This window comes from Symsagittifera roscoffensis, chromosome 6 (genome assembly GCF_963678635.1).
Source record: "Symsagittifera roscoffensis chromosome 6, txSymRosc1.1, whole genome shotgun sequence".
Lineage (NCBI taxonomy): Eukaryota > Metazoa > Xenacoelomorpha > Acoela > Convolutidae > Symsagittifera > Symsagittifera roscoffensis.
The window spans coordinates 16207013-16222089 of record NC_087067.1 but is presented as its reverse complement, the minus strand read 5'-3'; the positions used below and the strand labels follow the sequence as shown (position 1 = coordinate 16222089).

The window sequence follows — 15077 nt, the reverse complement described above, 5'->3', positions numbered from 1 at the left end:
CCATTCCGAACAATACGAGAATCAACCGGTAATACGACTCCAAAGAAACCTACCATTAAGTTTCATGGTCGTAAGGCAAAAGCCAACACAAACTTTTATATTTAGAACTTTATTAGCAATGGATTTAGATTTTCATTTGCAAACATAGAAACCTTGAAGAAAATTTTTCAATGATCATTACAGGCGCTAAACTTATTATTGTACAATAACGATTGATAAAAACTTCTATAGTCGCTTCCTCCAAAACTGCAGTGAATCTTAAAAAAGATATTTGATGAAAAATATTTATTGAATATAAAATTATAAAAATTAGTTAGAATGATCGCAAATTGTTAGTATATATAAATCATCTTGTCATCTCCAGCTTGATCACCTAATCAAACCAGCAAATCATACAACCACTATCATCATCAAAAACTAAAATTATTTCTAAAGGCCTACCCTAATTTATACTTTTGTTTGAAATAAATACATTTAAACTTAAAACAGATCATCAAGGCTTTCCTTGGATCTCTATTTCACATTTATCTTAATTATTTTGATATCAATATATTTATATCCTGATCATCAAGGCTTATCCTCGGATCGAATAGAACAGTTTGTTCTCCCCAGCCAAATTAATAAAGTGTCTAACGACCTCAAACGTCGATTCACAATCGAAACCTTTCCTAGACCCAGGACTAATAGAAATTTTTCAACCAATCTAACCATTCTAATTAAGATAAACCGTGAAGAACTTCTGTTATTCATCCTTCACTTGATCCCCCTTCTTATCTGACCCAGGCTAAATACTTAAACTTAGTAAGTTCAAAATAGTATCAAACCAATTACTTGCGTTATAAATATACCTGAACCTTGTGGATCGATTTACTATTCTCCAACCCTTGAACACAATTACTGCCCTAAATAAGATTAAGTAAGTTAACACCTTAACTTAGACTAGCCACGAGAAAGTATCAATCATTCTCCGGAATCGATATATGCTTTTCTCTCCAACCCTGAATACACGACCCAAGTTGGGCTAACCACAAAAAAACTAAAAACTAACAGTTTAGAAAATTAAAAATCACTAATCACAAATTGGCACCCATCATCCTTAACCTTATGTCACTTGACAATTTAGGAAATAAACAAACAATCGTATAACACAACTGTGAAATAAACAACGAAAAATATGATCTAGTAATCACTCCACACAAACAAACAATAGGATATATTCGAACAAAACGACAAACAATAAAACGAAAAATTTCAAGTAAGTAAAGACAAATCACACGAAAAAGACTTTCAAAACGAAGAAACGCGGTCTCCGAATCAGAAATCAGTAACTTAGATAAACTTTATTTATTAAAAGACTCCGTAAATAAAAACTATCCAGTCAATGATCAATTACATTTTTCTGACCCAGAAACTACATCACATGCATAAATACAAGGAAAACGAAGAATAAAAAAGGCATACAAAAACAAAGCAGTACGTCTAGACAATTGGAATCAACCAATCAAACACACTGAACACTATGCGTTGACAGTAATAAAACGCAGAAATGGACCAAAGTGAAGAAAGTCATGACGAAAACTCCGTTTTTCCATTTCTCATCAATTCACTAACTGATGATAGAGGACAAATGCAATTTTGCCAAAATTTGATTGCAAATTTATCTGAAAGAGGAAATAGTCCATAAAAAACAGAATTTCCAAAAGTAAAAACAGAAGACAAATTATCGATCACTATTTAAAAAGAATATGTAATCTAACACAACAGTATAGAATTTATGCCATCGAAATTAGTACACCAAGTAAATTTTATGGTAAGTATCACATTCAAACAGATGACATCGACAAAGAATTTTCAAAAGTATTCACAGAATACATTAAAAATATACAACACCAAAATTCACCGAGAGCGACTGTAAGAAATGAAATTGCACTTTTTTCAGAATTTTTAAATGCAATCCGTGAAAATTTATCAAGCAATGAAGTCTCACAAAATGTTGAACATGATCTACAAAAAATGTTAGCATGGTTTATATTTGAATATTTCACACATAATATAGATTTAATTTCACCAGCAAGAAAAAACTTTCGACCTCAAAATACAAACGATGACACTATCTTAGCAGACCAATCAGATTATGTTTGGGACCTCAAATGGTCTCATCCACTATTAACCACCAATTCGCACAATTTGTATTCACAAAGTTCATGTAAAAGTATTTCCACTCACAGTAGACGCAACACCTTTAAACTATAACTCATTTCTACCTAATAGAATAGGAAATAATAGTTTAAACTCTTTCATTACACAACAGGAAAACCTGAATGGAACTAAAAACTTTACCCAACAAGATATTCAAACACCATCACATTTCGCGAATGAAGAAATAGTTGAAACAATAGCCACAAAGTATTTCACCAAAACATCCAAATCTCACATCTCCAAGAACTAAAAATCCAAACTTACCACAAGTAACATTACAATCCACGGTTAAACCTTCCGTTCTTACAAAGTAATCACACATGAATTATCAAACATGTAGACCAATGACAAAACCATCACAAAAACGAAAAACGTTCACTAGAAATAATTTTACAGAACACAACTATAATTATTTCAACCGACCACAAACAACTCAACCTTCCCGTACAAACACGCAAAATCCTTTATTCTCACAAAAATCAAATCTTCCACCACCATCATCAAAATCAGTAATTTTCCATGACTACCCACAATTTTCACAAGATGAAAGTGAAAATTATCCATTTTTTCAACAAAACAGAAATAGACAACATACATCTTATTAAACATCTAATTATTTATCATCAGACGATGATGACTACTATCAATCAGATAATTTTGCACCATAAACTCAAGAATACCGTGTACAATAACATCGACCAAATCTAGCATCTCAAAAAACATGTTTTTACCCACAAAACTCAGCTAGTACACAAACTCATCAACCATTACAAATGCAAAACCCAACTAGGACACAACCCTATCAACCAGTACACATACAAAACCCGACAGTACAAATTCCTATCAACCAGTACGAATGCGAAATGAAATCCCACTACCATATTACTCACCGCAACATGAATTAACAAAAAGTCAACTTACAAATTTTAAACAAATACCAAATACCACAGAATCATTACAAATGACTATGAATCCATACCTAATGGGTGGATCGTCAATAACATCAAACAAACCAGTAATGGTTTTCACAGGCACAGACCCTGAATATTCTGTAGAAGACTATTTAAACGCAGTCAGAGCAAATTTGTTTTTAAATATAGGACCTGAACCAGTAAGTACCATCTGATCAAAATTGGATACATAGACGCACAGCGTTAATACAAACTACGCTTGATGGCGCAGCTCAAAAATGGTTTTCAATTTTATCTATAGATATAAAATCAAACTGGAATTGATTTACACAAGATTTTAAAAAAAATGCTTGATTCTGAAAGAAACAAACATAATCAAAGAATTTTATGTAACAAAATCCGTAGACTACCAAACGAAACAATCAAACAATTAGCAGTAAGTATCGAAACACTAGTTCGTAAAGCACATTTTCTGAACACTCATGACTACAAAAACACAAAAATGACAGAGAATTTTTAATGATGATTCTAACACCCCAATTAAGAAAAATAGCAATTAAAAAGAGAACATTAAATCCCTCCTCAATTCGAGAACCTGATTTAGAATTTCGAAAATTAGTTGTTAATTAAGAAAAAGCTTAAATCACTATCAAACTCGAAGAAACAGAGAATCTTAAACTAAAATACGTTAATAGAATCCAAACAAATACTACACAAATAAATAACAATCACGATTCAGACGTAGATTTATCAGAAAAAATCACTGAAATTTTGAACAAAAACGAGAAAAACCCAAAATTTAAAAATAAACCATTTTTCAAAAAAATGGTGTAACTATTGCCGAAGATACGGACACAGTATTGCCGAATGTCGACAAAAACAGCAAGATAATCAAACTAAACCACAAAGGTGCAAAGAACCAAACAAATCATTTTATCAATACATGAAAACAGACCAAAGTTTACCAATTAAAAACATCCATAGTAATAATAGCTCTGGAAAACCACTTCCCATTAATTCAAATGATACCGGATCGCCAGATCATAGAAAATCACGGAGTTTCTCACAAAATAGATATAGTTGATCAAATAGTCGAATCAATCAGTATCGAAACTACTATTCACGATCAAATTCAAACAGACCAGAAAATTCTTTTGATACCAGTTCTCACCAAACTCTAGGAATAGACACTATTCAATGATAGATCACGAAACTCATCTTACGATAGAAACAGAATTTTTCCAACAAAAAGAAATAGAGGCTACTCAAATAGTCGAAATCAGCAATATCAAAACAACAGATCGAGAGATTATTCAAAAAACAGATCAAACTATCAAAGATCTAACTACAAAAACTATCCCAATAAATCACGAAATAACTCGCAAAATAGAAATTCAAACTATAACAATCGACAAAGAAATTATTCCCAATCACCTCATAGGAATAACAAACGTTACCCTAATTCTCATAACAAGTATAGAAGTAATACACCAAAACATCAAAAGCTAAAAAATCAAGTATAAACAACTGATGAAACAAATTTAGACACCCCTGGTATCGATAGCACAGAAAGTACTGAATTACAATCAAATCACAAGAAGTGTGAATCCACAGACAGCAAAAGCGATTCAGACAACACCATCTCAGTCATTATGATTGAAGTTGAAAATGACTATGAACCTGTTATTTATGAACAACTTTTTCATTCACCTATCTACAAAAATCAGTTCGCACTTCTTCTAGATTATTATAATAGACCTACAAGTAATAATAAACAACAAGTACAAGAAGTAAAGGAAACAAATACAGTAAACAAACCTGAAAAAGACCTAGTACCATGTTCAAGCACAAATCACACTTATCAGAACATTCCAAAAAAAAAACACCAAAGGAAAAAAATTTGGACAATCTCATTTCTCTTAGAAAGCCCAAAAACTAAAGAATTTCAACCAATGGACGTTGAAAAAGATTTTTTAAGCGACTCAGGAGCAGAATCAAATTTTATTAACATTCCCTTTTGGAATGAAATCAAAACTCTACATCCAAAATTAATACCCTTGAAAACAACCAGTAGACTAGCAACAGCACAAGGCTCAACATTAACAAATTACGGAAAAATCCAACTTTTCCTTGTTCCAACTAAAACGATGGAACAAAATAAACTCCTAAACAAACCGTTTAAACAAACATTCCACATCACAGATATAATACACAACATTATTGGAATACCATTCATAACAAAATATATACCAACGATAAGTGTTTTAAATAGCAAATTTCATATTAAAGATAAATACACAAGAAAAAAAACACAGCTTAAACATTCTTCCAAAGAATAAACAAATAACCACCATTTTTTTTCTCTAAATTTTACCCCATATACAATCAGGAACGGAAATACCTGAAACCACCCTCAGAAACTGTACATAACTTTACAATTAAACAAAATCACTAATATGATAAAGAACAAATTAAACAACGTCTCTTCATGTCTGACTTTGAATTTAGACCAACCCATAAATTCTTTCGAGTAACAATCTCATCCATAAAATACACGAAACATGCAAATTCTGATATTAGTTTTCTACATGTATACAACAATTCACCGTACCAAATAACATTACCTTTAGGATTCATAGGATAGTGCGAAACAAATGCAACAACTTCTACCATAAAAGAAGTAGCGTATCGAGTCAATAATATATTACAACAATTAGATATATGTCAATCAACAATTCTTAACGAAGAAGTATCAATAAAAAATATAATCAGCAACGAAAAAAAACACAGACTATTTCTTAAAAACACCTTATTTTAAACCAACATTTAAAATATCACATTATACAATAGAACAACAAAAACTGTTGACAATGTTCAATTTTCAACACTCTCAGATACCACAGAACGAATTTGAAAAATTAGCCGATTTATTATTAAAACAAACAACAGTTTCTGCCACATCTAAATTTGATGTTGAAAAGTAAAATCACCACTACATCTACCTTTGAAACCTGACGCAGTCTTCAAGAAACAAAGAGTAAGCAAAGTACCAATTCACCTACATGACAAAGTCAATAGATTACTTGACACTTTAGAACAAAATGAAATCATATCTCCAGTAAATAAAAAAGAACAACCAAAAGAAATACGTTTATCAACCCCGTATTTATCCTAGCTAAAAGAGAATCACTAAAAAGAATTTTAGACGCTAGAAATCACAATTCTCTTATTGATGAGTCTAAATGTAACCGGCCTATTGAACCAATTCAAGTAATTCTAACAAAAATAAACGGTAAAAATTTCACAGACGCAGATATGAATAGTGCATATAACCAAATGCCATTAGACAAACAATCACGACGATTGACACAATTTGGTATTGTAAAATCAACAATACCAATTCAATAGATCATTCTATGGAATATCCATAAGACCAGCAGCTTTTTCAGCATTTATGAGTAAAATTTTTAGACTACTTATACTCAAGAAAAAAGCAATCACATACCTAGACGATGTTTTCATGCAATGACAAACTAAAGACGAAATGTTTATAGTTTTAGAATGGTATCATCAAATACTAAAAAACAAAAACATGAAAGCAGCCCCGGACAAATCCCATTTTTTCTTAATAGGTGTAAAATTTCTTGAACACATTATTGAGAAAAACATTATAACCCCATTGAAATCATGCATAGATGCAATTCAACAACTCCAGCCACCTGTAAACAAAAAGAAAATCCAAGAATTCCTTGGAATGTTAAATTTCTTACGTAAATATGTATATAATAAATGAAATTATACTTAAGACCATTCTACAACATTCTTAGACAACAAAACAATTTTAAATGGACAACAGAACACCAAACACGATTTGAAGAAATCAAAAAACTTCTCAGAGAACAAATATCAAATACAATTCGAGACCCCAATCAACCATTCCATGCAATGTGCGATGCTTCCAATTTTGGCATTGGCGCAGCATTATTACAATCACACAATGGAACGAATAAAATGAATTTCATATCAGCAAGTTCTCGCTTATTCACACAAGCTTAAGTGCGACTCTCTACCCTTATGAGAGAATGCACAGCTATAATATATACTTTTACAGAACATGAATTTTTGACACTTGGATCAAAACATCCAACAGTTTTATTCACAGATCACAAACCTATTATATTTCTTTTTAAACAAAAATCAAATCGAAACCATAGAGTTTATAGAATTCAAGTATTTCTACTGAAATTTACAAACTTACATATAAAATGGACAGCAGGAAAAACTTTGCATTTCCAGATACTCTAAATAGAAATACACCACCTGAACTACTTATACAAAAATTTACCGTTGAAATACCACAAAACAATAAATTTTAACCAGCAAACAATGAAACCTCACCACAATTAGAATGTAAATATGCAGTAAAAACTAATATAGATCAATCACAAATAAACGATTTACAATATTTTCAACTCTATTTAGATTGCCAAAATAACCTATATGAAGTTGATTTACTAGGTATATCCACAATTAAGCCAATTCCATATTCACATTGGATCAAAAACAATACTCAATAGAAACGAATTAAACAACAACCACATAAAAAGGACCCTTTTTCTTTAATAGAAAAAAAATCAAACTGATACCATAAATTTATCAGGACCATCACCAAATGATTCAAAATTTACGATACATCAAGTTTTTAGCCTTCATGACCCACTTGATACGATACGCCTACCGAAACTAGAAGTAGAAAACATTTTTCTACCGACAACAGAAAAAGTAACACTAGAAAAATTTCAAAATACAAAAGTCTTGACCCAGTCATAAGACAACTAAAATCATGGCACAAAAATAAACTAAACCGACGAAAGCCGATACCACAATCTTAGGAATTAAAACACTCCTTCGATATTTTAGAAAATTTAATAGTACACTATCAATGAAATTATAGATCTTTTAAAATAACAAACACTTGACTTAAAAGTACCCTGTCCATCTTTACCTATGATGTTGATAGCATTAATTACATCACAAACACTATATATTAAAGGACACTCAGGATCAGAAAAAACTTACTCTAATTTCATCCAAAAATTTCATTTCCCAAAGGCATCAATTTGGATTGAGGTATTATGCAACGATGGTATAATATGTCAACTAAATAAACGTTACCCGAACCAAAAGTAAAATGCAGAAAAACAAGATTTTAAAGGACAAAGTCTATAATTTTAATCATAGAATTTCATTTGACACAAAAAGACCAATTTCACCATCCTCTGAAGGAAACTCCTACATAATGGTCATTGTTTATGCATTCACGCATTACGTAGCACTCAACCCAGTAGCCCATTTTAATGCTTATTACGCATATACAACACTCTACGAACATTGGATAGCTAAATTCGGATTACCCGAAATTCTAGTCACAGACAATGGCACTGAATTCGTTAATAATGAAACTATCACACTATGTCACTTATAAAAAATAAAAGATAAACCACGTACATCTCATGCATCTTGGAGAAGCGGATTCGTCGAAGGTATGAGCCGTTCATTACAAAGATATCTTAGATGCGTAATAAATGGAAATGGTACACGATATACAGAATGGTCAGTATATGTAAAATTATTCCCCTTATCGTATAATTCGCATATCACAACGACACTAGGAATATCACCATACAAAATGGTTTTTAATCAAAAACCACGACAACCAATCATGTTTTTAGCAAATGCTCACAAAAACGCACAAGGTTATTGTCAACTAAATAAAGATTCAATATGTTACAACTTACCATTACATACACATGATGAAGATCACTTCCACTTCCACCATCCACAAATTTTAAACTTAGCTTCCGGCACAGATACCGAATGGATTTTCAATCGAGATAAAAACATAATGAAGTATACCAAAAAAAAACAAAGAAATTGTTACAAAGGCAAAACATTAACAACCAAATCAATTCACGTTTTACGCCAGCAACAGATTTAAAAATTGGAATATTTGTTTTAATTCCCAATTTTACTTAAAGATTTCAACTTACTGGTTCGATTAATAAAGAAATGGTTCAACATCGAAACAATTTTTTACCTAATTATACAAAAGAATATGCACTTCTCGAATTAACTCAAGTATATTCCTTCAGCAGTTTATAAATTGTTCAAAACAATCCAGAAACTGAACAAAACAAAAACATCGATACAAACCAAAATATCGATAAAAACAAGAATCAAAAACCAACACAACAAAAAATAACAACCCCCAAAATATCTTTTATACCAGAAACAGAAACATCTCAAAAAAAAGGAAGAAATAGAAAAATTACAGAAAAATTTTTACCACAGGATCAACATTAAATTCTCAACATAGAAAACCATCATGACTTAGAAGTCAGCCACGAAAAAAATTTAAAACATTTATTCCACAATCTGAAATTTTAGAGAAAGTTCAATTTCAAAAAAACAACATCAATTTTAATTAATATCTCCAGTTTCTTTTTGATCATTTTGAATTTTCACATTTTCGTATTAATATGCTGAAAACATACTTGAGCAACCCTAGTTCAAAATCAGCCAATAGAAATCACTCACAATTATTAGCCAGATAGATAGATATTAATCTCCAAGCATAGCTCTAACTATAACTTTAAGACACTAATTAGCAACCCACTAAAAAAATAAGCAACCCACTAAAAATGACATTTCAAATAAAAATTATTTCAATATTACAACCCTCCCCTATCAAGTAATACAAAGATCAGAAATACTTTCCCAACCCAGATCTCAAAAACCCTACAACCAAAAATAGCAAATTAGCCTAAAGAACAAAAAAGACATGATCATTTAGCCTAAAATACAAATATTCCCTGGATACCCCCAATCATCCAACAAATAAAAACAAAACTAAGAAAACCTCCCAAACACCATAAAATTACCCCCCAGCAATATCTGATAAGACCAAACCCACTTGTCAAAAAATCAATAAATAATCCGACCACACTTGAATTTAGCCACAATACTTAAAAAAAGTTCGACAGAACGAATCATTTCTTGAATGTTTCTTTCCGCAACAGTTACAAATTTTAAACATAAACTTTCAAACTTTTTCATAAAAATTTTTCAATCCACTTAAATTTTTTATAATATTTTTTGGTGAAACTTTTGAAACTTTAATAATTTTTTTAATAATTTCCTGCAAATTTTTGAAAACTTTCTATTCTCTTATCGAATTATACCTCCAACTTTCAAAAATCGTTGATAAGATCCACAGGTACGATAATTCCAAGTCTATTTAAATGTTTCGAACCATCTTTAGTAGAACTGACATTTTTCTATTATTCTTAATTTTCTCACATTTTTAACATCCCTAATCACGACAATGTGCAAAATTATAAAAAAAAGGCAGTCATCACATTTGCTTTAGGAACCATCTTTTCAATTCATTTCAATGAAGAATACTATACTAAACAAAAGTTTTCTTTATAACAAATTGAAAACTCAAACATTTTTTCAAAAATGCTAATCAACCACCACCACATCAGTCCCCACCAACAACCTTCCAAGAAAATCCAATAAAACTAACAATTACCCAAAATCCCCAATCAACAATCCGCATTTTTTTCAAAATAACCTATACACAATTGAAGAAAGACACGCACGATTATCTGAACCATTAGAAACAGTTGTTCGCCATGCAAGTTTAAGCGAACTACAATTCGAACCAACATACAATCCATATCCCACTCTACAGCAAGATCTTAATAGAGTAAGACATATTAGTCAAAACTAAAACACACTTGAAATAAATAGACAAATCATGCATCCAAGATGAAACAGAAATTTTCAAGGCCCCAGAATTCATTTTAATATACCTCAATCACCAACACCAACCCTCTCAGACCCTTCCAATTGCACAGTACCAAAGTACATCCCATATTCGATCAGATTATTTAGGTTCAACCGCCACATCAGAACAAATTCGAGAAAATTGTTTCAATCCTCCAGAAACAACAGAATGCCTACTATATTGGGCAACACACTCTTACACTCAAGGTGAACCCAATATAGCAAACGAACCAATAGAAATTCCATCGGATACAACATTATCAACCGATAACAGATGCACTTTCCCTTCCATCAACACCTTCAATAAGTCAAATATCACCAACAAATTTTCCGCTCAATTTCCCTAAAAATCTTGACGCCAGATATCAAGAACAATCATCTACTAATACCCTCTACGATTAGATTGGAATACATTTGTAGCACCTCCCCCATTATTTGGTCAACATCAAGAAAGTAGTAGACTCCACATCTGGGCACTATATAGACTACAATAAAGACAATATATCCACAAAGATATTCAGGAACATAACATCCAAATCCTTCAACAAAAAAGTCTCACACTAAAACTCGAAACTATAGTAAGACTTAATAACAATGTACATAAACCTTTTCTACTAGCCCCACCAAGTATCACAGCTCAATCTTTACCTCCCCCATTTATAACAACTGAAATAAGATATAAAACGATAGCCAAACCAAAAAGACAATTGGATATATAATTTTTTATAACCCATGTTCAGGATTATCACACACATGTATATTTTAAAGATCTTCACAATTGAACATCTCCTTTTTCTAGCTTTTTCCGAACAAAGTCAAAATCCATCTCCTCGCTCAGGGCCTCAGGATTTACTAGGAACACATTATGATTGTGAAGAAAATGAACAAAAAACATTACATAAATATGGCATAGATCAAGTAACACAATGTGAATCCAAACCACAAGCTATAGAAACCGCAAATATCGTAGCCATATTATACTCAACAGCCCGAGCAACAACACTTACAGGTTATCAAATCACAGCGACATTTTCCGAGAAGAAAGTATATTGTTCACAAGTCTCAAATAGAAATAAAAACCAAATTGATCACGAATCTTTCTATCAAAGCAGCATAGAAAGACTTTTATATCTACAATCCGAAAATTGTAAAACTGAACTACTCAGATTAAATCTAACAACAAACAAAAACTCAAACAGAAAATTAAAAAACTTTCAAATTTTCACAGACTCTGCACACCAAGCACAACTTGAAAGATACCAAGGACAAATTAAGTTAGACGAAAAATATCCATACAATGGCCCACACGGAAGATTAACTTATGATCTTCACGACAAACATTGGATACCACACATTGGATTAAATAACCCTTCAAACCGCAAAGCAGAAACAAAAAACAAAGGATACCAAGATATAATGTTTTTCGATTGGAAAATACAACTTGAAAATTTACAACTCACACGAGATTTAAATGATAACACTATAATCTACCAAGAAATCAGACTACCTTGCAAAAATAATCAAGGTTATTGTGGTCCTACTACTAGGACACAAGCAACAATTGTCTGGTTTCCCGAAGACCTTTGTAACACATTCAAAGTAGCAAAAATACACGCTAGATTGATGAAATTACATCAAAAAAATTTTATCGAATCAATACCGTTCGAAAATGTCAATCCAAATCAAATAAGACAGAAAAATCATAAATTTAGAAACATCCATAAAATAGAAAATAATTTAACACGTTTCCAAATCTATCAGGAAACTGAACTAGCATGTAAATATAGAAATCCACTCTATAAAACACAATATTCCGAAATACTTGTCGAATGCGATCAAGATTTCGACATGAACACGGGAAAAATAAAAAAGGACCACCACTCAACACATCATCCTCAAAAATGGAGGAACTTCATACATCCCGCTAAACTTTCTACGAAACACAGGAAAAAAAACCACAAGACACAGACAGTACACGATTACAAAAACTATCACTCTTGAACAACACATATTTTGGCGCAATTCATTATGACATCCACTTAGACATGAAACTAGACTTTAGAATTAGCAAAATTTTTTCAAGAAACGTTACTATCAGAATTAGAAAAAGAAAATCAACTCTGTGAACTAGAAAAAACATAGATTCTACAATCGCTAGCACTAGCAGTTCTAAAAAAATCTTACGCAGTTATTAATTATCCTGATATAGATCAAATTTCCTTGATTGTGAAGGAAACATTTTATGGTTTTATACTTGCACCAAAAAAGTAACACCTTCAGATGTTTTTGAAGACAAACGATGTTATAAAATAATCCCAATATTCCATAAAAATAAAGTACACTTTGTTGATACAATCTCCCGAAGAACATATTTTTGGGATACGGCAGTCCCATGTGGATCAAAAAATAGCCACAATATTATACAATTGAATTCCGACGAATAAAAATACTACCTACTAACACTATACCCTACACTAATGCAACCATTAAAAAAGTTTTCACCCGAAAGTATTAGAGCCATTGCTCGCAATCCGAATATCAATCTACAATCGATAGGCATATACTCTAAATCAGATATTTAACATCACATTCGTAGACAACAATTTCGAGAGTACTCACACAAATAGACACCATACAAAGACAATCAAGAGATCAAAACTTACGCAAACTTGCAGACAGCGCAGGCTTTTCAGACATTTACACTCAAGATTATAGCGGATATTTTGAAGAAATTAAGGACTACATATATTGAAATGGCGAAAAATACAGACCACAAGATATCTCACTTATCAATATTTTTAGCTTTGTAACTCTGAGAAACGAAATTCTTGCCTTTCTAGTATGGCCCTATTACATCTTAGAAATATTGACTATATTATACGCAATGTTTAATTTTATCAGATTTTTTTTCTCACTATTGAAAGGAATCTATAAAACATGCGCAAAGCACACACAAGTAAACCGACAAGCAAGCGTAGCCCGCATGTTATTTGTAGAATTTTTTGGATTTTTTGGACATCAATAAGAAAAATACTTTTAGACACACAAATAAAAGAATATAATACAAAACTATCAACAAAACCAAACACAAAACAAAATCACGTATCACCTACAGCACCACAATTGCCAAACTTACATCATAACCGTCCATTATTATTATTATCACGAAACATTAGAAGCTTAGCACTCACAAACCCTACAAATTTAAGACCTAATTATACGCAAAGCCCCATTCACCACATAATAACACAACACTCACAAAATGATGATAAATACGAACAAATAATCGAACAGCCCCATACCACCACTGTTCAATCTCAAAATAATCATTTTTTTAGCCTACAATGAGCAGACAAATTGGATCTTTCCACCGTTCAAACTCCCATCCAGCCTACCCTCAAAATTAATTTCCCATCATCCCACTTTTTGCTTTCTCGCCACCTGATTCACCTCACTTTAATGCATCATCCGGCGTAGATTCTGACGCTAACTCAGATATCACAATTTTTCGTACAATATCCCAATTTGAAAACTTCCATTTAGACTCCGAGCCCATCCACTCGACCTTTTCTCAATCAGCCCCTCTAACTTTTCAAAACCTCCCTTTCAACCCATCTAATCCCAAAACCAATGTGCATCCCCCTCTACCCTTTCTCACGTTTCCCGAGTAACCCCAACCTATTCCCGATTTACAATTGAACGTTCCACAAACAATTCCCCCGACAACACCCAAATTTCTTATGAACTAAACCCTACAACAACAAATCCAACACCATCGCCACCTAATTATTGATCAACTACCATCAACAAAAACGTCATCAAACCCACCAACTAAAACACCTACTTCACCCTACACCCCATCATTAGCTCAATCATCCAAATCAATGCAATCATCATCCAGTACTAACCGAGCTTACAGAACCGTTAAACGAAAATTCCCAAATCACCTGTTTCCATCCAAACCAGCCAATGCCCGAGAATACATCAACCACCCAACTCATACCAGTACTAACAAATTCCTCCAAGAGACGTTACCCTTTTTTCCTCAGTATACATATAACCACGCCGACCCTAACCCTGGACAACACGATTTTGTAGACGAACACGTATTAATCC

General features: G+C 32.1%; 2 protein-coding genes across 3 annotated transcripts in view; one reads left to right on the top strand and one right to left on the bottom strand.

The window, feature by feature from the left end:
* The window catches only part of LOC134847913 (bifunctional arginine demethylase and lysyl-hydroxylase JMJD6-B-like), a 500322-nt gene that overhangs the window by 187514 nt on the left and 297731 nt on the right, over nucleotides 1-15077 (bottom strand). The gene's annotated exons all lie outside the window — the stretch shown is intronic.
* Nucleotides 1-15077, top strand: part of LOC134847915 (uncharacterized) — a 336559-nt gene that overhangs the window by 76121 nt on the left and 245361 nt on the right. The window lies entirely within an intron of this gene.